Source organism: Eschrichtius robustus, chromosome 12, assembly GCF_028021215.1.
Source record: "Eschrichtius robustus isolate mEscRob2 chromosome 12, mEscRob2.pri, whole genome shotgun sequence".
In the NCBI taxonomy this organism is placed as follows: Eukaryota; Metazoa; Chordata; class Mammalia; order Artiodactyla; family Eschrichtiidae; genus Eschrichtius; species Eschrichtius robustus.
Genome location: NC_090835.1, coordinates 6,457,205 through 6,478,280, shown reverse-complemented (window position 1 = coordinate 6,478,280; position 21,076 = coordinate 6,457,205). Strand labels below are relative to the sequence as shown.

General features: G+C 45.5%; 1 pseudogene; it reads left to right on the top strand.

Annotated features, from left to right (window-relative positions):
• The first annotated feature begins 19,528 nt into the window (after positions 1-19,528).
• On the top strand, positions 19,529-20,694 carry LOC137773494 (26S proteasome regulatory subunit 10B pseudogene; annotated as a pseudogene).
• Positions 20,695-21,076: the final 382 nt, after the last annotated feature.

Sequence of the window (21,076 nt, the reverse complement as noted above, 5' to 3'; positions counted from 1 at the left end):
AAGTAACTGGTTTAAAAGTGTTTCAAGTTTTACCCTCATATTGACCTTTGTAGATGAAATCTTTCTTCTGCTCAGGCTGGCAGGGTCAACTAGAAGCTTTTTAAGGACATTTTTGCTCAAGCAAGACAACAAAATGCCTTTCCTGGCGGAGATGCCTAACCTTTTAAAGATATCATTTCGGAACCTCGATGTGCAGAAGGAAACACTTCGAGGGACATGGCTTTAAAACCAGTGGATCTTATTTTTGGTCTCTGCCCAACACACACAGGCACTGGGTCACCCACCTGGAGGGGAAATAGCTCAGTCAAAATGTCAAGGCAATAACTTCCACAAGACCTTTCGGTTTCCTGCTCTGGGGACAATTAGGCAGCAGAGAGTAATGTATATCCACCCTCTGGAAAGATGTCCAAGAATAGCATGGAGCTCATCCTTTCACTGGTCCACTTAAGCCAGCTGGATCCCCTCGGTTGGACCTCCTGGGCGAACCTCCCTCAATCAGCTACCATGATGCCTGTAATTCCACCAGGGAAGCTTTATTCCTTCCAGCCTCCCACAGTGCCCTATGATGGAGCTGAGCAGAATGCGACAGTGAGCCTGCTGTCTTATGAACAGAGAGATGCAATTGGCATCAGGTTTGAGGATCTAAAGGGTAGATCCTTTATGGGATGGAAGTGAGCCGGAGGAGTCACCTGGAGCTGCTCCTTCCAGCACCAGGCAAGGGGGAGGCTAAGACAAGAATAAGCCTGGTGCCACAGACCTGGTCAGGGCTCAGCACTGAGCATAGCTAGTATTCAGCTGGTATCTACTGGGGCACCTAAACCTTCTGCCACGACACAGAAACTGTCCTCATGTTGTAACTAGCTGCTGTCTTTGAGGATTAAAGCTTTAATGGTGGAGTCTCAGGTGCCGTGACCAGTGGTGGGAAGGCCCCAGACACTCTGTAAGGTCCACTCCCCCCAACCCTCTCCTCCATCTATCAACCAAAGGATTGGAGCCTATTGGGCAAAAGATACCTTGAAAGTGATTTGGTTTTTTTTCACCAGCTGAGCACAAGGTCCATGGGAAGGGAACCTAGGTAGTGGGCACCAAAAAGTGAAAAAGAGGCACAGAGGGAGGTAGATGGGGGAGGGGACCAGAGACAAGGTTCTCCAGCTTCTATGTGCAGAGGAGCACCTTGCACTCTGAAGGGCAACATGGCAGCATCAAGCTGGGAGGAGAACGTCTCTTGAATGCTCGTACTCAACGGGTTTCCATCAAGACCAGAGCTCCTGATGTACTCAGGGTGAAATGCCTGGGAAAGCAGTGGTAAGCCTTCTAAAGCCCTAAAAACCTAAAGAGTATCCAAAATATATAAAGAGTTCCTACAAATCAATAAGATGACAGCTAGCCCAGTAGACATCTGGGTAAAAGACTTCAACAGGTGCTGTAGAAAGAGAATGTCCAAATGCCCAACAAGTAAATGTAAGGAGGCACAACCTCATTACTGATCAGGGAAGGGAAAATTAACACCACAATGAGATACCTCTACACACCCACCAGAATGGCTAAAATGCAAGATAGACAATACAGGTGTTTGCAAGGATGGGGGAGTACATGTTGGAAGTGTATAGATGGATCTCACCAACACAACACTGAAGGAAAGAAGCCAGACGCAAACACTACAGACTCTAGAGTCTGTTCTTACAAAGTTCCAAAGCAGGACTCAGGCGAGTGGCCTGGGAAGGATACAACAGGGGCTTCTGGGATGCTGGTTCTGGTTCTAGAAACTTCTTGACCTGGTGCTAGTTTCATGGATGTCATCAACTAGTGTCATTAGCACAAATCATGTACGATTTGTGCATTTTTCTGCATGTCTATAAGACTTTAGTAAAAAATTAAGGAGAAAACCTTTAAGAGGGTATTTCTGTGTTCAGTCCCTCCATTTTCACATATGTGTGAGGGCAGAGAAGGTTTTGAGAGAAACATATTTCCTGAAAAATATTTACCTGACAACATTCTTGCCCCTTTAGGCAACACTGAAAGAATAACCATGCCTGCTAAAATATGCCTCTCCAAAAAGACTGTGCTCGGTCTGCAGAATCTCTGTGTGGACGGGTGAGAGGGCTCGCTCTGCAAATACCCAGCACCCACAGTGTGCTAGGAACTTCCACCCATGGCATCTCATGTCATGCTTCCAACAACCTGTGAAGGAGAGATAATGACCCACATTTTACAGATAAGGAAGCCAAGGCTCGGAGAGGGTGGATGGCATTCGTAAGGCCACGTGGCCACGTGCCAGACAAGGATGTGAGCCCTTGGAATCTGGCTCTGAGTCCAGCATTCCTCTGTCAGGTCACCGCTGCCTGCTCACATTGGAGCAAAAGTTCTGAAACTTAAAAGGAAAGGAAATTCTAAATCAAACACTATCTTTCATGAATTATAAGTTGTTTCCTTTCCACCCATCCATTTCTGTTTAATGCACACAAATACACATGCAGCCACGATCAAAGCAGTCTACCTGCGGTCCCAGGGACCGGGTGTCCCAGGGGTCCCTGGCGTGCTGGGCTGGGTGACAGGGAAAGGCAGACCAGGGCCATGTCCACACAGTCTAAGGGCAGCTGTGGCTTCTTCCTCTAGAACAGCCCAGAACCCCTGCCCATTGGCCTGATACAACCTGCAAAACAACTCTATGGATGTCAAGTCCTGACAAAACTGGACAGCAGGACTCATTCCCACCTGGAGAAAGTGGGAAAGGGTTTTCTGAGACTGAGTGGTAAAGGGACAGGATGCCTGGGATCAGGTGCCAGCTCCAGCCTCCCAGAGGCCTGGGGGCTTCAAGCTGGTGAGGCGATACCTCTGCTTCCTCTTACCTCCTCCAGGACCCCCCCACCCACCCTCTCTCCTCTGGTTCTCGGTAACTCTGGTGTGTTACCTTGGCCGATACTCCATCTCCCTCTAAGCCTCAATCTTGTCATCTAGAAAACAGGAAATCTGGACTATATGAATTTCATAGTCCCTTCTGGCTTTCATATTTGGGTGTTTCTCAGACCTCAGTGAAAGCAAAACACCCAGGCCCCATCCCTGAAGATTCAACATGGTGTCCAGGTTCCAGGGGGGCTGGGACGTCTGTGTGTTTCAACATGATCCCTGAAACACTCGCTGGTTCCTAATCATGTTTCATGTTGACCTAGGAACACAGGCCCCAAACGTGACTGAATCAGTATTTTTAAGCAGCTCCCAGAGAAGTGCCATTGAGTAAAGGTGTGAGAAAACACTGGGCTCCAGTTAAGACAATTTCTGTTGACCCAAGCTCCCCTAATTGGCACCCACGTCTAGCTACCTAACCGTGCCTCAGTTTCCCCATCATACTATGGAAATAGCGGCCGGCAGAGGTTCAGTAAGTTCCTGGAGCAGCGCGGCAGGACGCCAGATCCCGGATCCCCATCAGAGAGGATTCTAGGCTGTCTCTCCTGGACAAGGCAGGGCCAGGGCGGCAAGCCCAGCCCCACCTCATAAATCACGAGCCAGGAAACGCAGGGCGGCACCCTTGCCTCGATATATACCACACATTAGATGCTTCACTGGTGCCCCACAAGGGAGCTTTGTGAGGCAAGGGCTCGGGAAGAGAGGTGGGCAATTAACATAAATAAAACCTCGGGCCAGCTCTCCCCCAGGGTCTTCCAGCTCTGCAAGAAGTGTCCTCACACGGGGGCTGGAAACACAGCTTTTTTTTTTTTTTTTTTTTTGCAGGGGGAGCATTTGGCTATGGGTTTGAGGGCACACAAAAGGCTCTCAAAAAGGAGACAGAAATCTATTACCTGCCTGGCCAGAAATAGCCCTGCTGGAGGCTGGGCTGAGGCCAAAGGCTGAGAGAAGCCATCCCAGGGGGCCCAGGGAGGCCTCTCGAGGGGAGCTGCTTGCCAGGTCCCCGGGGGCTGCTGGCTGCAGGGACGGACTCTGAGGGAATGTCTTCACCTCCGGAAACCTGGGACATTGGGTTTGATCTCAGGCTCCCCATCAGCCAGGTGTCCAGTGGAGGAATGACTCAGGGCATCTCTGGGGAGCGGTGACTCTGGGGCGTCAGTGTTCAGGGGTGAGGCTGTGTCCTGAGCAAATGCCAGACCAAGAGGGCTCTGGTGAGGCTCCCTTGTCCCCTTCATCTGCCCAGGGAGTGGCGCTTCGCCCCATGTAGACAAAGGTTCCGTCTAGGGGGCAGGAGGCCCTGGCCAAACTTTGCTCAGCCTGATTAACAAAGATGGTACCCATTTAGGAGGCATCCCTCTGTGGCAGGCACTAGAGGCAGCTTAGCCTAATGGTTAAGAAATAGCATTAGAGTCAAATCTAGCACTTCTGAGCTGTGTGACCTTGGCCATGTCACCTCACCTCTCTGTGCTAGGGTTTCTCCAGCTCCAAGATGTGGCTAATGTGGCTGCTTTGAGGATTCAGTAAGACCATGCATGTAAAGGACAGTACCCAGCACACAGTAAGAGTAAGTGCTCATTACACAGTAAGTGCTCATTACAGTAGAGGTTCTCTGTATTATCTACTTAGGTTTTTACAACGTGGAGACATGATTATGTATTGGTTAGCACAATGCCAGCTACTGGAACAAATAAACTCCCACGATTCAGTAGCTTAAGAAATATTTTTTACTCACGTGCTCCAATGATGTTTCTGGTTGGCAGGCAGCTTTGCTCCACATGTTGATTCAGGGACCCAGGCTTAGAACTCTGCATCTAGGAGGAAGTTGAAAGAGATGATGGAGAAGATATAATTGCTTCTTAGTCGCACTGGCCTGGAAGTAACATACAGTCCTTACACTCACATTCTGTTGGTGAGAACCCATCACCTAAGTGCAAGGAGCACTGAGAAATCCTGTCCCAGGCTGGGGGCCACTCCAGCTCTGTACTATGGAAGGGGGAGCACAAACCATGGAGGACAGTTAGCCTTCTCTGCCACCTGTCATTTAAGGATAAAAATGCTGAATCTCAGAGAGATGGACTTCCTCAAGCAGAGAAGTTTGTAAATGGCAGTGCTGAGACCTGAGCTCAGGTCCATCTGCCTCCTAAACTTGTCCTTCCACCCAGCAGCCCTGCCTCTGGCCGGGGCATTGCCTCTCCTCCTGTCTGAGGGAAAGGGTGAGGACTTGACTCTGAAATTGTGGCTGCACCAGCCACATGGTCTGAGCAGATTCAAGGGTCTTAGTTGACACTGGAAAAGGCTGCTATTGGGACAGATGGAGTAGAACAGAAGGAACCCAGACAGTGGCCAACGTTTAAGGCCTCAGTGGGCAAGATGCTGGCTGGGAGCCAGAGCCCAGGCCTGAAGGTGGCAGGGGTGAGAAATGAAGGGTAGGGAGAAGAGGCCAAGCCCACTGGGCTGAACCAGCACGTGTCTTCCGGGGAGCTGGTCCCTGAGCTGGGGGGGCAGCCAGCAGGCTCTAGGAATGGTGTGGAGGGTGTCTTGGTTTGGTTTTCCCAGAAACAGACTTGAGGCATGTGTATTTGGAAGGTGATTCTAGGAAATTTCAGTAAGAGAGGTGGGGCAGGAGACAGGGAGGCGAAGGCTGTTTTTAAGCAGATGACCCCTGTGGGCAACTAGAGCCCAGTTGTGCTGCAGACCTCTGGGGGACAGCGTAGAACACGCCTCAGAGCTACCCCGAGAGGAGTTTTAATCCACCAGTTCCCCACAGTAGGCACCATCAGCACACAGATGGGGCACCAGTATGGAATCAACAACATCTGCTCCCTGGGTGTAATCCCAGGGCTCAGAATTATGGGGAGGAGCTGGGTACGGTGCCAGGGTGGCTGGCGTATTTCCTGCCTTGGCTAGAAATTGGGGTGAATCCATGGCCGTGTGCAGGCAGCAAAGGGGCAGGTATGACCCCACGATGTGGGAGGGAGGGAAGTAACAGTACCCTCCAAGAAGGTGCATGAAGGCATGGAGGATGCCTGAGGCACCCCAGCCACTGCCCCGAGGCTCGGCAGGTCACATCCGCTCCCGCTCTCCCTCTGCCCTTTCCAAGTCCATATCCAGACGGCCTCAGCAAGCCCAGAGCACACAGCAATTCACCACGTGGCATAGCAGGGCAGCCAAGCCAGCACCCATGCAAGCCTGGTGGCCAGGTGGCCAGGACACCTCCCTCTGAGGGAAGGAGTACCCCCAAGGGAGCCAGCCCAGCCCCAGGGCAGAAAGCCCTTTAAATCACACGTCCGAGGACTTTCCTCCCCTATTTCAAAAGGTTCCGTGGAAGACATCAGCCAGAATGAATGCGGAATTAAATGCACGGAAAGGTCATTAAGTGTAATTTCCCTGCCAGAAATGCAAAGGCAGCTGGAGACTGGTGGGAACAGCAGCATCTTTCAGCCAGTTCTTGAGGTCCCAGATTTGTGGCCAGAGAGGCTTGGAGTGTTTGAGGGGGTGGAAAGGGTTGCTGGGCACGAGCCCATGACTTTGTCCTATCAGACGTGCACAAGGACACCCAGAAGGCATCTCGGTGTTCCGTAGAGAAGTGCAGGCTGACACCCAGCAGCGTCAGTACTGAAACTCCTTAGCCTGCGCATAGAGGCTGAGAGGGAAAGAATGCTGATTGGCGATGGGGGTTCAACTTGGAAAGAGCCCACATGGCAAACACTGAAAAGAGACAGAGCTTTGGATCAAACATCCAAAGGTTCATCGATTACAAGTTATCTGACCTTGACCAGGTGATGTCACCTCTTGAGCCTCAGTTTCCTTACCTGTAAAATTGGAACTATGATAGTAGTACCTATCTTCCCGGTGGTCAGGAGGATTAAGTGGGATAAGCTACAAAAAATACCTGATATGTAGCAGACAATCAATTATTTATTAAGCAAGACAGACAGTTGTAATATAACACATGTACTAGTACCTTACGGAGTACCTACTATGTGTGGACACTGCCAAATACTCTAGGGGCATTTGCTTGTTTACTCCTCTCAAGCAGGAAGCTGGGCTCAGGTAAAAGTGGAGACTGGACAAACTAACCCAGACATAAGGGAGGGTCCAGGTGGGTGGTCAGCAGGGGACACTGGGCATACCACACTTGGGGTTGGGTGCAGCAGGCATCTATGTCAGAGGTGACATAGATGGGTGGGGCCGGAGAACCCAGGTTGCAGTGATGCTTGAAGTCTAGTAGGCAATGGATGTGGCTTAACTGGGATGCCAAATCCGTGGCCTACCTACCCCCACTCTGCAGCCTGTGTCTCTGGCAGACATAACTAATCCATCACAGAGTGGTCCCTGGAAGTCTCCCCATCCTTCTCAATGAGAGTTGTCAACTGAAATTAAATCAACTTGCTGTCTTTGTATTTACAGATGAAGCCTTGGAGAAGGGGTGGGTGTGAGAGACTGGAGTCCTTCACCTGATATTGGGGGTGCTGCTCTTGGACCCCAGCTATAGATGAAACTCAGCTTCATCACGCCAGTGGGGAAGGGACTCCTAATGCCTCCTTCCCCATACACACCCCTGTGGGCCAGGATTGAGTAAGGAAGGCAGTGGGGGCTGAGTCTCCAAGTTCAAGAGCACCAGAGCTGCAGCTGAGCAAAGGCGGGAGGTGGTAGAGACCACTGACAGCCCCTTACCGGAACAGGGCCACAATTTCCCCGTCTGGAAAATGCATCGGATGGAGTAAGCTCTCCAACAGCCCCTTCTTTCCTAAAACCAAGCTGGCCAACCCTCCTGCTGGGATGTCTCCAAAGAAGATATTTGTGACAAAGAGCACAAACTTGAGTCTGACCCCCAAGGAGCTTCCCCGGGAAGAATCGAGGGCGCAGAGCCAAGATTGGAACCCCTGAAAGTCGGACAAAAGCCAAGCTTCATCAGGCATATTGTGGCCATCTTCTCCAGCCTTCTCTAAGCATGAACTGTTCATTTTATGTTTTCCCGGAGCCATCACTCAATTAACCAGCCAGCAGGGGCCACCTGCTCCATGCCACCTTGAGCACAATGTAGGAAGAACAAGAAGCTTCTGCCCTGCAAGGACCGGCATTCCGTCTGTGTTCTGCTTTACCCAGACACTGCCTGTCTCTTCTCCCTTGCCCCTCTTTTTCACGTGTGTCTTTTGTATTTCTTTGCTCCACTCATCTGAGCGTGCTCCACTCCAGGTTGCACATAAATTCCTCTGCTCTGTTTTGTGTGCATTGTGACTGCTGATGTGTGTGCTGATGCCTTCTTACAGGTGCTGTCAGTGAGTCAGGTCGAGCGTGTGCATAGATTTTCAGAAAGGAGGAGAGAATTGTACAGAGCAGAATGCCAAAGCCATTACGGAGAGTGTCTGAAGTCGCAAGTCTTTCCACTTTACGTCTAAAAAGGCTCTTGGGGGCTTCCCTTGTGGCACAGTGGTTAAGAATCCGCCTCCCAATGCAGGGAACACGGGTTCGAGCCCTGGTCCGGGAAGATCCCACATGCCGTGGAGCAACTAAGCCTGTGCGTCACAACTACTGAGTCTGTGCTCTAGAGTCCGCAAACCACAACTACTGAAGCCCACGTGCCTAAAGCCCCTGCTCCGCAACAAGAGAAGCCACCACAATGAGAAGCCCACACACCGCAAAGAAGAGTAGCCCCTGCTCGCCGCAACTAGAGAAGGCCCGTACACAGCAAGGAAGACCCAACACAGCCAAAATAAATAAATAAATAAATAAATAAATTAATTAATTAATTAAACTTATAAAAAAATAAAAATCAAAAGGCTCTGTTCAAGGCCTCTGGCTTTTTGTCTCCCGTGGGTGCTTCTTCCTCTTACACCTGATCATTACCTGCCCAGGATGATTTCTGCCTCTTATCACCATGTGGAATCAGATCCAGGAGGCGGCAAGCCAGCTGTGGCATCATTACAGCACTGGAGTCAAAAGGGAAAGGAGTCCATGGTTGCAGCCAGGACAGATGGGGAGGTTAGAGGCCAAGGTCGAGGGACCAGGAATATTTAGCTGAGGATGCAGGGCCACAGCCACAGTTAACCAGTTGCTAAGGCAAAACTGAGCTGGGTGGTAAGAACCAAGAAAACTGCACATCTTGTGGTGAAGTCTGAGAGCAAAGCCTCCAGGGCCACATCCCTGTGGGTCTCTCTGTGAAGCCCAGCTCCACCAGGCAGTCATGGGGCGTTTCTGAGAGCAGAGTCCAAGAGCTCCACCACACAGCGAGTAGGTCAATCATCTTGACTGCCCATCACTTTTCCACTTGTGTACGTCTCATCTTGTGAGCCAGACAGTAAGACTGGGAGACAGGGGTGCAGTGTCCTGTCTTCTTTTTAATTCCCCGGGAGCTAAGTGCAGAGGACAGTGGAAATAACTGGGCCTCTAGAGCTGGCTGGGGCAGGTTTGTTATCAGCTCTGCTACTTATGGCTGTGAACTGGGGCAAGTTACCTACCCTGTCTGCACCCCAGGGGCTCATAAGGTGCGCTGCAAAGGGGTTTGGGGTTAAACGGGATTATATATAAAGCACAGGGAAGCTGGGCTGCATATGGTCACTATCTGCTGGCCCTTCTTCCTTATCAATCAGTTTGGTTACTGCTTGCTTTTTCGAATGATTTATTTATTTATTTGAAAATGTCAGGGCGTGCAGGCATAGAGGGTGTCTCATCCCTCAAACAGTTTCTGTACTTTTGGGGTGAAAAGCAGATGCAGGAGGTGAATGGTTGTGCTCGGTGTAGCAGTGTGATTCAGAGGCATGGTAACTTACTAGTTCACAGTGTCACCTTCCCTCTGTGCCAGTCAGCTCAAGCTGCCATAACAAAGTGCCACCGACTGGGTGGTCGAAACAACAGGAATTTATTTTCCCACAGTTCTAGAGGCTAGAAGTCTAAGATCAAGGTGTCAGCAGGGTTGGTTTCCTCTGAGGCTTCTCCCCTTGGCCACCCTCCTCCAGCCTCTTGACATGGTCATCCCTCCCTGCGTGCAGGTCCCCTGGGGTCTCTTTCTCTTAGGGATGTCAGTCATATTGGATTACAGTCCCACCCTACTGGCCTCATTTTAACTTAATCAGCTCTTTAAAGACCATATCTCCAAATAAGGTTATATTATAAGGTACTGGGGGTTGGAACCCCATCATATGAATTTTGAGGGGACACAGCTCAACCTATTACACCTTCCAACCCTGTAACTACTCCCCATCATGGGGTTTCAGGCTCTCTTGCGAGCTCAGGCGTGCAGTTTCCCAAGACTCACAGCAGCCCAAGAGCTCCAGCCATGGGTGTGACCTTTGCCGGGTCACTGCATCTGTCGGTGAGGCTGGGCAGCAGTTTCCCTCGTACCAAACTCAAAACATAGCTGGGCCACCCTAACGCCAAGCCACAGGGCTTCCCAAAGAAGAAAGCAAGCACCCTGGCACCAAAATGAGAGGACAAGACCAAAGAAAACGCTCGTGGATGGAGCGTTTAATTTAACCAAATTAAATGTCCTGCCTCTTCCTTACCCATCTCCACATTCAGCAGAATGAAGAGCCTGGGGTGCTTGGCAAACCTGAAGCACCAAGGACAGATTCAGTGGCATTCCCCAGACATGGGGGTGCTGTAAGGCCCCCCTGCCAAGCCCTGGGCTGAGATGAGGGGACTCACCACCCAGTGCGGGGAGTTTCAGGCACCTGCATCAGTGCTCTGCACATATCCAAGCCCCACAGGCTCTCTCACAGGCCCGCTGCACTGCTCACCCAACATGTTCTCTCTTGGCTCTTACCCACCCCCTCGACCTAGACTCCAAGGACGCCCAGATCCATATTTCCCACCCTGACCTCTCCAACAGACTCAAACCCACAATTCCGAGAGCTGGCTGTACACATCCACCTGACTGTGCCACTGGCAACAGACACGTCAACACCAAAGTTCTCATTTCCCCTCCCTGCCAATCAACTCTTTCTCCGGGGTTCCCCCGCTCAGGGCCGGACATCTGCCCAGTTGCCCCAGCCAGGATGCGAGGGCCACCCTGGACTGCTCCTTCCGACTCCTTCATCCCCTTCCTCTCCCTCTGTCCCTCCCTGAAGTGGGCCACCTTTATCTGTCGCGAGGACAACAGCAACACCCCCTGCCTCATGGTCCTCCCCTCCACTGAAATCTCTCTCCTCACTGCCATCCAGGTGATTTCCCCAAAACATAAATACGCAATCTGATCATTCTCCTGCTTAAACAAGTTCAAGAGGATTAGATGATAAGCTGCATGGGAGTTGGGACCTCATTCGCCATTTTTATGAGTCATGGTACTGGGAGGAGACAGATGGCACACACACCAAGCTGGGTAACAGAGGGCAGCTTAATGAAGGGACTATTTGGAAAGGTGTGGACAGAGTTTAAGGAGAGCAACAGAGATGGTGCAGCACCCAGGACAAGTATCAGCAGGGAGTCATCGCCAGCCGAGGCCTGAGGACCAAGGAGAGGGAGAAGTTGCCTAGACCCCAGGAGAGCTATGTGGAGAGGGTAGACTGACGGCAGCTGTGGCCTGGGAGATTTGGGCATTGTAACCCCACAGGCAGGGAATTGGGGTGACAAATACCCCGATCTCTCTTTCCCTTTACCCCCTGATCTCTTGCTAGTGCCTCTAATTTGCCACCTCCAACCAGCACCCAGAGGGCACAGTGCCTGCTGATGCAGTCTGCGCGGGTCAGCCTCCCAGGGCCCAGGGCGGTGCAGAGAAAGGTGCCTGGTGGACCTGAAGGAAGATCCCAGCACACCAGTAGCACCACTGGCACCGAGGGACCAACCACTCAGATAGCAGAATAAACTTATGAACCAATAAATGTTTCTAAATGAACGTAAGGAGGATGGAGGCCATACTTATTGGCCAGGTGTTTGGAGACCTTCACACATCTGACCCAAACCCCCTTTCCAATTGCCATATGCTCCACTTCCAGCAAGGACATTGCTCCTTATTCAAGGCACTTCTCAAATGCCACCTCTTCTGGGAAGCCGTACCTCACTTCTCCGGAAAGTTATCCACTTCCCCACGGACCTCATTTACCCTCTGCTTTTATTACATCAGGCTATGGTCTCTATTCAAATCTCTTCACATCTCTCTTTCTCCCTACCAGCATGAGCACCATCATATTTCTCTCCACATCCCCAGCATCTGGTACACATTAGGTGCTCAACAAAATATTCAGTAGTTATTTAGACAGGATGGACTTGTGAGATATGATTGTTCCTAGCGCCCACACTGGAGACAATGAGTTTTTCTATCCATTGCCAAAGACGGTGAGGGTTTTTTACCTTCTGATTTTAAAAAATCAATGTGCTATCTTACAGACTTGAGATCAAAGTTGATTTAGTTTTTTACTAAATAATAATAAAAGCACCAAGGTAAAAGACACACAGGTGCTTCAATTCAGATCTAAGCAGAGCCAAAGCCGGCGAAGCTGGCACTGAGGGAGAAGTTCCCCGCTGACAGGGGTGTGCCGCCAACTCAGCTCCTCAAGCCTCATAAACTGATGGAATTGAAAACTACTGCTTCGAAGCAAAGTATACAGTGCACTCACCGACAAAGAGGCATTTTGTGGACACGGGCTGTGAAGCTTGTTTTCATTTTCAAGTTTTAAAAATCTAATTTCCATGCAAATAGGAAAGGATGTGTTCGGGAGTGTTGAGCTCGGGATTTGTTTGAGCACCAAGCGGCATGACTAATATTTGGGGGTTGGAAAGTGGCCAAGGACACTTAAGGAATTCCAGTATTACAAAGGAAACCAAATATGTTGTGATTAGAGCATTCACTGTCCCAAGCAAATAAATGAGCTGGCTCAGAAGAGAAGCCTCTTTGCACTGCCCATTGGCTTCTCAGCAATTCTGTTCCCAAGAATCTGTGATCGTGTAAGAAGAATCATTGTTCAAATTTCGGTTAAAAACTCATTTATTCAAATGTTCTGAAAATGGGTTTTTAAATATTCAGAGGAAGAAAAATGCAAAATGTTAGGCCTGAGGGACAGGGGCCTAATAGAGTTTTAATAAGTAATTTATTTTTGTATTCCATCATGGTGAGCCTGAACTTGGATAGTGGGAGGAAGGGAGAGGTAAGGAGTGAGATGCCTGGGATCTCCCTCCTGACTAAAAAGGAAAAGAATCACGAAGAATCTGGTGTGAGGATTCAGGTATATAATCCCAGGTTTTAAGAAACGTTTCTTGGATTATGGCATATAAGAATTCAGCTTTGCTCTCAAGTGAAAAGAAAAGTTCTTGTATTTGAATGGGGCGGGGGGAATGAAGCAGGAGAGACAGTTAGCATAGGAAGTTCTCAAGCAGAAATAGTTTGAAAAGGGCAATTACCTCATTCTATCTGAAAGAGCAAATGAATAGTTAAAGGCTTTTAAAATAATCAATTTGAAGTCCCTACATAGAAAAGCAAGATGTTGAGCTGGGGACCCAGGAGGCTCAGAAAGCCACTGTGTCTTCCTAATGTCACACCAAGGACCAACCTCAACGTGAGAAACTGTTTAATATGAGAAAAGATGCAATTTGGATTTAGATATTTGTAATTTTCCCTATCTTAGTCTAAATCTGATACAGCAGTTGAGTAATATTTCTACTGTTTTGATAAAGAGATAGACTCGTGTGTGTGTGTGTGTGTGTGTGTGTGTGTGCGTGCGTGTGTGAGAGACAGAGAGACAGAGAGAGAGAGACAGAGAGAGAGAGACAGAGAGAGAGAGTATATCTTGGTCCATTGCCCAAAATCTGCAGTAATCACTACCTCCCCTGGTGGCCATATCCATAATTGCAGGCCTGTGTCTTCACATGGCCCCTTGGCAAAGGCACTGAGTTTTGTTTTACAATGATTGCTGGTCTGTGTTTGTCTCAGGGTACGAATGACGTGGGAACATGAGTACCAAATGCTCCAAAGGTTCCAATTAATAGGACCGTGATATCCTTATGACATGCCTGGAACTTCCATTGTGAAGTGGAACCCCTGGCTCTGGAAGGACATTTGCCTTTTTTTCCTTAATTCTGAGTAATGACTCTCCCAATTTCTTTCTTCTTTCCAGACTTCTTGGCACTCAGCACCAGAAGTACAGTTAAAAGCTCCTTCTCTGCCCGAAGAGGAGAACCACGTTCTTTAACATTAAGTCCCCTTAAAGGGCTAGAGAGCTATTGGTCCTTCCTTCCTGGATCAGAAACGCTGGTTGTACCCAAAAGATCTGTGGCTTGACATCTATTGATCTGAATTTTTGTTTCATTCCTATTTCTGCTCAAACAACTCCTGGTTTGCATTTCTGTCACTGTTTTAGTCTAGTATCCTGGCAACCACCTCCAAGGTTCTTACTGTCTGACAAGAAAGGCAGTGAGGAGGGAGGAGTGGGAGAAATGTGTCTTAAGTGGGGTGGTGGGAGGAGGTAGACATGAGGGGGGGTAAGGTGGAGAGAGGGGAGAAAAGAAGGGGAGGAGAGAGGAAGCAGGAATGATGCAAAAGGAGAGAAAACATGAATTGAGGAAGAAAAGGGGATGAGATGGGGAACGGGCAGGGGTTGGGGGGGATGGCTTGTGTTCACCTGGCTAGGAGCCACCAGGGCCCTGGTACCTCAGTGGTAACCCAACATGAGCAAGTGGGTAAATAAATTAATGTCCTAACATCTGACCCACTCCAGCCAGAGATGGCTCACTTGGTGACCCTGGAACCCAGGACAGTCCCTACTCCAAGAAGGGAGGACAGGCAGGCTGCCGGTGAGAAGCCAGTCCTCTCAGTTAGGAGGTGACTTTAGCTCAGGGTCTCATGGCCCTACCTGGCCCTCACCCTGACCTTGTTGCTACCTCTAGCTCACACCCAGATTCTGGAGAATTCTTCTGGTTTCCAATTCATGCACTATTTTTCCTGGTCCCAGCTTCCAGGGAGCTGCTGGCTGAATGAAGTGATTTCCAGTGAGGTACTGTCACCCCTCAAAAGGAGCTCAACTACTGGCTACTGTGAACCTCGTAATGCAAATACGTATAATAGTTTTCCTTGGATGCTGGGAGACTCTTAGCAACCTATATTTTCCAACCCATCTTAGGACAGCTGATAGGCTTAGCCAAAGAGCACCTCGGGCATTCCAAAATATGTTCCCACCTCGCTAAAAACCAACAACAAACTGTACACGTGCACGTAACAAGGTGTAAAGTGTTGTTATATACTACCATAAATTTTTCTCCTAAGGTGTTGGGATGACTTTCCTGGTCTTGCCATTGGCCAGCGGGCGTGTTGATAAACTAAAACCAACACCCTGTGTTTTAGGATACTTTACATGGAGCGGATGTTCGTGCTGCTAAAAGGGGAATTTTTATGCCATCATTCTTTGAAAAACATAACTTGCCAAAATGAAAACAAGAAGAAACAGTAAATCTGAATAGTCCTATATTCTTAAAAATAAGACAAACAACTCTTTCTACACATTAAAAAAAAACACAATTTTTTGTCACCAAAATAAAGAGGGAACATTTCTCAACATATTGAGATCAACACATCCCTGGTACCAAAACCAGACAAGGATATTATAAGAAAATAAAATTATTGTCCAATATCATTCATGAATAGAGATGCAAAAATACTATACAAAATATTAGTGGGCTTCCCTGGTGGTGCAGTGGTTAAGAATCCGCCTGCCAATGCAGGGGACATGGGTTCGAGCCCTGGTCTGGGAAGATCCCACATGCCACGGAGCAACTGGGCCCGTGAGCCACAACTACTGAGCCTGAGCGTCTGGAGCCTGTGCTCCGCAACAAGAGAGGCTGTGATAGTGAGAGGCCCACGCACTGCAATGAAGAGTGGCCCCCGCTCGCCGCAACTGGAGAGAGCCCTCGTGCAGAAACAAAGACCCAACACAGCCAAAAATAAATAAATAAATAAAATATGGTACAAAGTTTAAAAAAAAATTAGCAAATTGAATACAGTGATATATTTTTTAAAAAGGATAATCTATCATGACTGAGTGAAGTTTATTTGAAAAATACCAGTATGGTGTAACATTTAAATATCAGTCAATACATTTCACCATACTGAGAAAAATCATATCTCAAAAGATTTATTAAAAACATTTGATAAAATCAATAACTATCTATAACAAATTCCTCAGCATTAGGAATACAAGGGAACTTCTTTAACTATATAATGAGTATGTACAAGATATCCACAGCTAACATCATAGTTAATGATGAAATACTGCATTCTTTCCTCTAGTGTTTGGGAACAAGATAAGGATGTCCACAATCTCATGCACAATCTTAGGGGTAAAGCAAACAATTAATTTCACTTGGTAATTAATTAACAAGTGAAATTGTCAAGACCACTAGATACAGGATCAACGTAAAAATTAATACATTTAAAAGAATTTAAATAATATAAATTATGCTCTTAAACTACAATGGAATTAAGTTAGAAATCAGTAATAGATCTGGAAAGTCCTCAAATATAGGAAACTAAACAACACACTTCTAATTAACTTATGGATCAAAGAAGAAATTACAAGGAAAATTACAAAATATTTTGAATTGAATGAAAATAAAAATACAACACATCAAAATTTTGGGGATGCAGCTAAAACTCCACTTAGAGGGAAATTTATAGTAATACATGCTTATAGTAGAAAAGAAGAAGAGTTTCAAATCAATGACCTAGGTTTCTAACTTATTATTCTATTCAAAGTTATTCTAAAAAAGAACAGCAACTTAAACCTAAAATAAGCAGAAAAAAAATAAAGAGAAAAAAAATTAAACAGCAGTGAAATTGAAACAGAAAAGTAACAAAGCAAAGCAAAACTGATTATTTAAGAAAATTATTAAAATTGACAAACCACTAGCCAGACTAATCAGGAAAAAAAAAGATGACATAAATTACTAATATCAGGAATAAAAGGTCATGACCATAGATCCTACAGAGAGTAAAGGCTAATAGGGAATATTATATATAAGTACATACCAATAAATTCAGCAATTTAAATGAAATGGATAAATTCCTTGCAAGATACAAATTACCAAAACTCACTCAAGAATAAATATATATCCTAAATAGCCCTATATCTAGTAAGAACTTCTTTTGTAGTTAAAATCCTTCCCACAGGGGCTTCCCTGGTGGTGCAGTGGTTAAGAATCTGCCTGCCAATGCAGGGGACACGGGTTCAAGCCCTGGTCCGGGAAGATCCCACATGCCACGGAGCAACTAAGCCCGTGTGCCACAACTACTGAGCTACTGAGCCTGCGCTCTAGAGCCCACAAGCCACAACTACTGAGCCCCCGTGCCACAACTACTGAAGCCTGCGTGCCTAGAGCCCGTGCTCCACAACAGGAGAAGCCACTGCAATGAGAAGCCTGAGCACCGCAATGAAGAGTAGCCCCTGCTCACTGCAACCAGAGAAAAGCCCGCATGCAGCAACGAAGACCCAACGCAGCCAAAAATAAAATAAATAAATTAAAAAAAAAAAACCTTCCCACAAAGAAAAACTCCAGGCCCAGATGGTTTCATTGGTGAATTCTGTGAAACATTTAATAAAGATAACATCAGTTTTACATAAACTCTTCTGGAAAATCAAAGAGAAGGAGAAATCACTCCCTAACAAATTCTATGAAGCCAGCATTAACCTGGTAGCAAAACCAGACAAACACACTACAAGAAAAAGCAAAACAAAACAACAGATCAACATCTTTCATGAACATAGATGCAAAAAAATGAAGTTTAGTAAATCGTAACTGCAATATGTAAAAGGATCATGACCAAGTGGAGTTTATCCCAGGAATGCAAGGTTGGTTTTACATTTAACATTAATGTAATTCACCATACTTATGGAAGGAAAAGAAGAAGAAAAATGCATATTATCATCTCAAAAGATGTGAGGAAGAGGAAGAGGAAAAAGAAGAGAAGGAGGAGGAGAAGGAAGAGGGGAAGGAGGAGGGGGAGTAGGAAGAGGAGGAAGCAGACGCAACAGCAGCATTTGATAGAATCCAACAACCATTCATGATAGAAAGTCTAGGCAAACTAGGAATAGACGGGAACTTCATCAACCCGATAAAGATGATTCATAAAAACGTACAGCTAATATCACCTTACTGAGAGACTGAATACATTCCCCACAAAGATCAGGAGAGAGACAAAGATGTCTGTTCTTACCACTTGTACATGACATTATACTGGAGGTTCTATCCAGTGCAATAGGCCAGAAAAAACAAATAAGAGGCGTACAATTTCGAAAGGAAGAAATACAACTGTCTTTATTTGTAGGCAAACTTATAGTCTGTAGAAAATCCTAAGGAATTTACCAAAAAAATGCTGGAATAAGTGAATTTAGAAAGGTTGCAGGATACCAAGTTAACATAAAACAAATCATTCTATTTCTATGTACCAGAAAGAAACAATCAGGAACTGATATTTTTAAAAAACACTATTAATGATAGCATCAAAAATATAAAATACGTATCAAAAGTTTGAATAAAAGATACACAAGGCTAGTACCTCAAAAACTTCAAAACATTGCTAACAGAAATGATAGCAAACCTAAATAGATGGATAAATATACCATGTTTGTGAACTGGCAAAATCAATACTAAGATAGCAATTCTCACCAAATCAATCTGTAGATTCAATCAATCTCAGTCAAAGTTCCAGAAGGATTTTTTTTTTTGTAGAAGTTGACAACTTGATTTTAAAATTTATATTAAAATGCAAAGGACCTTGAATACCCAAAATAATTTGGAACAAGAAGAACAAAGTTGGAGGACTTAGACTACTTGATTACAAGATTTATTATAAAGCAACTCTAATCAAGGCAATGTGGCATCTGTATAAACATACATCAGTGAAATAGAATGGAAGGTCCAGAAATAGACCCACATACCCATGGTTAATTAATTTTCAACAAAGGTGCCAAGGGAGTTCAATGGAGAAAGGATAATCTTTTCAAAAAATGGCTCTGGAACAGTTGCACATTTGGAAGTAAAAAATGAACCAGATCATTATCATATCACACCATATATAAAAATTAACTCAAAATGGATCATAGATCTAGATGTAAAAGCTTAAACTATAAAACTTCTAGAAGAAACCATGAGAGAAAATCTTAGTTATCTTATATTTGGCAAAAAAAAAAAAAATACTAAATAGGAAACAAAAGGCATAAACTATAAAAGAAAAAATAATTTAGTTGGTTTCCAGCAAAATTAAAAACACTTGCTCTTCAACAGATACTGTTATAAAAATGAAAAGGCATGTCACAGACTGAAAATATTTGCAGAACATAATCAACAAAGAATTTGTATGTAGAATATAGTTTTTTACATGTATAACTCAATAGTAAGACAAATGGCCCAATGAAAATGGTAAAAGATTTGAACTGACATTTCACCAAAGAAGATGGCAAATAAGTGCATGAAAAGATGCCTCACATCATTAGTCATTAGGAAAATGCAATTCAAAACCACAATGAGATACCACTTCACAACCACTAGAATGGCTCAAATTAAAAAGACTGACCACTCCAAGCGTTAGTGAGTATGTGGGGCAACTGGAACTTTCATACTCTGCTGGTGGGAATATAAAATGGTATGGTCACTTTGGAAAACAGATCATAGTTGCTTAAAAAGTTAAAAATAGTTTCCCATCATGGAGGACGCTAGAGATAAGGTGCTTCAGGACTACCACAAGAACCTGCTGGAGCACAAGGAGATCGACAGCCGTCTCAAGGAGTTAAGGGAAAAATTAAAAGAACTTGCCAAGCAGTATGAAAAGTCTGAAAATGATCTGAGGCCCTACGAAGTGTTGGGCAGATTGTGGGTGAAGTACTTAAGCAATTAACTGAAGAAAAATTCATTGTTAAAGCTGCAAATGGACCAAGATACGTTGTGGGTTGTCGTCGACAGCTTGACAAAAGTAAGCTGAAGCCAGGAACAAGAGTTGCTTTGGATATGACTACACTATCATGAGGTATTTGCCAAGACAGGTGGATCCACTGGTTTACAACATGTCTCATGAGGACCCTGGGAATGTTTCTTATTATGAGATTGGAGGGCTATCAGAACAGATTCGGGAATTAAGAGAGGTAACAGAATTACCTCTTACAAACCCATAATTATTCCAGCCTGTAGGAATAATACCTCCAAAAGGCTGTTTGCTATATGGACCACCAGGTACAGGAAAAACACTCTTGGCATGAGCTGTTGCTAGCAAGCTGGATTGCAATTTCTTAAAGGTTGTATCTAGTTCTATTGTAGACAAGTACATTGGTGAAAGTGCTCGTTTGATCAGAGAAATGTTTAATTATGCCAGGGACCACCAGCCATGCATCATTTTTATGGATGAAATAGATGCTATTGGTGGTTGTCGGTTTTCTGAGGGTACTTCAGCTAATAGAGAGATTCAGAGAACTTTAATGGAGCTACTGAATCAAGTGGATGGATTTGATACTCTACATAAGAGTTAAAATGATCATGGCTACAAACAGGCCAGATACAGTGGATCCTGCTTTGCTTCGTCCAGGCAGATTAGATAGAAAAATACATATTGATTTACCAAACGAACAAGCAAGGTTAGATATATTGAAAATCCATGCAGGTCCCATTCCAAAGCATGGTGAAATAGATTATGAAGCAATTGTGAAGCTTTCAGATGGCTTTAATGGAGCAGAACTTAGAAATGTTTGTACTGAAGCAAGTATGTTTGCAATTCTTGCTGATCATGATTTTATAGTACAGGAACACTTCATGAAATCAGTCAGAAAAGTGGCTGATTCTAAGAAGCTAGAGTCTAGATTGGACTACAAATCTGTGTAATTTACTGTCATGGCTGCATGACAGATATTGGTTTAATGTAAAAATAAAGTTAAGGAAAATAATGTATGTATTGGCAATGATCTCATTAAAAGCGTATGAATAAAAATGTGTATGAATAACATTGTAAAAATTAGTAATTCAGTAATTCTACTTTTAAGAAGTATGGAAGAAATTTGTATGTTTGTTAATTTGTATTTATTGCAGCAGAAGTTATAAAAGAAGAGTATGTTGAAGCTTTTCGTATTTGCTGTGTATTTTGTAAAACCTTGAAAACGGTTTGAGACAGTAGTACCAGATAGCATTTCTTATGACTTATTTTATATCATTTGTTTTCCTCATCCTAAAAAGTTTAATAAAATCTGTTTGATTCAGTTCTCCTACC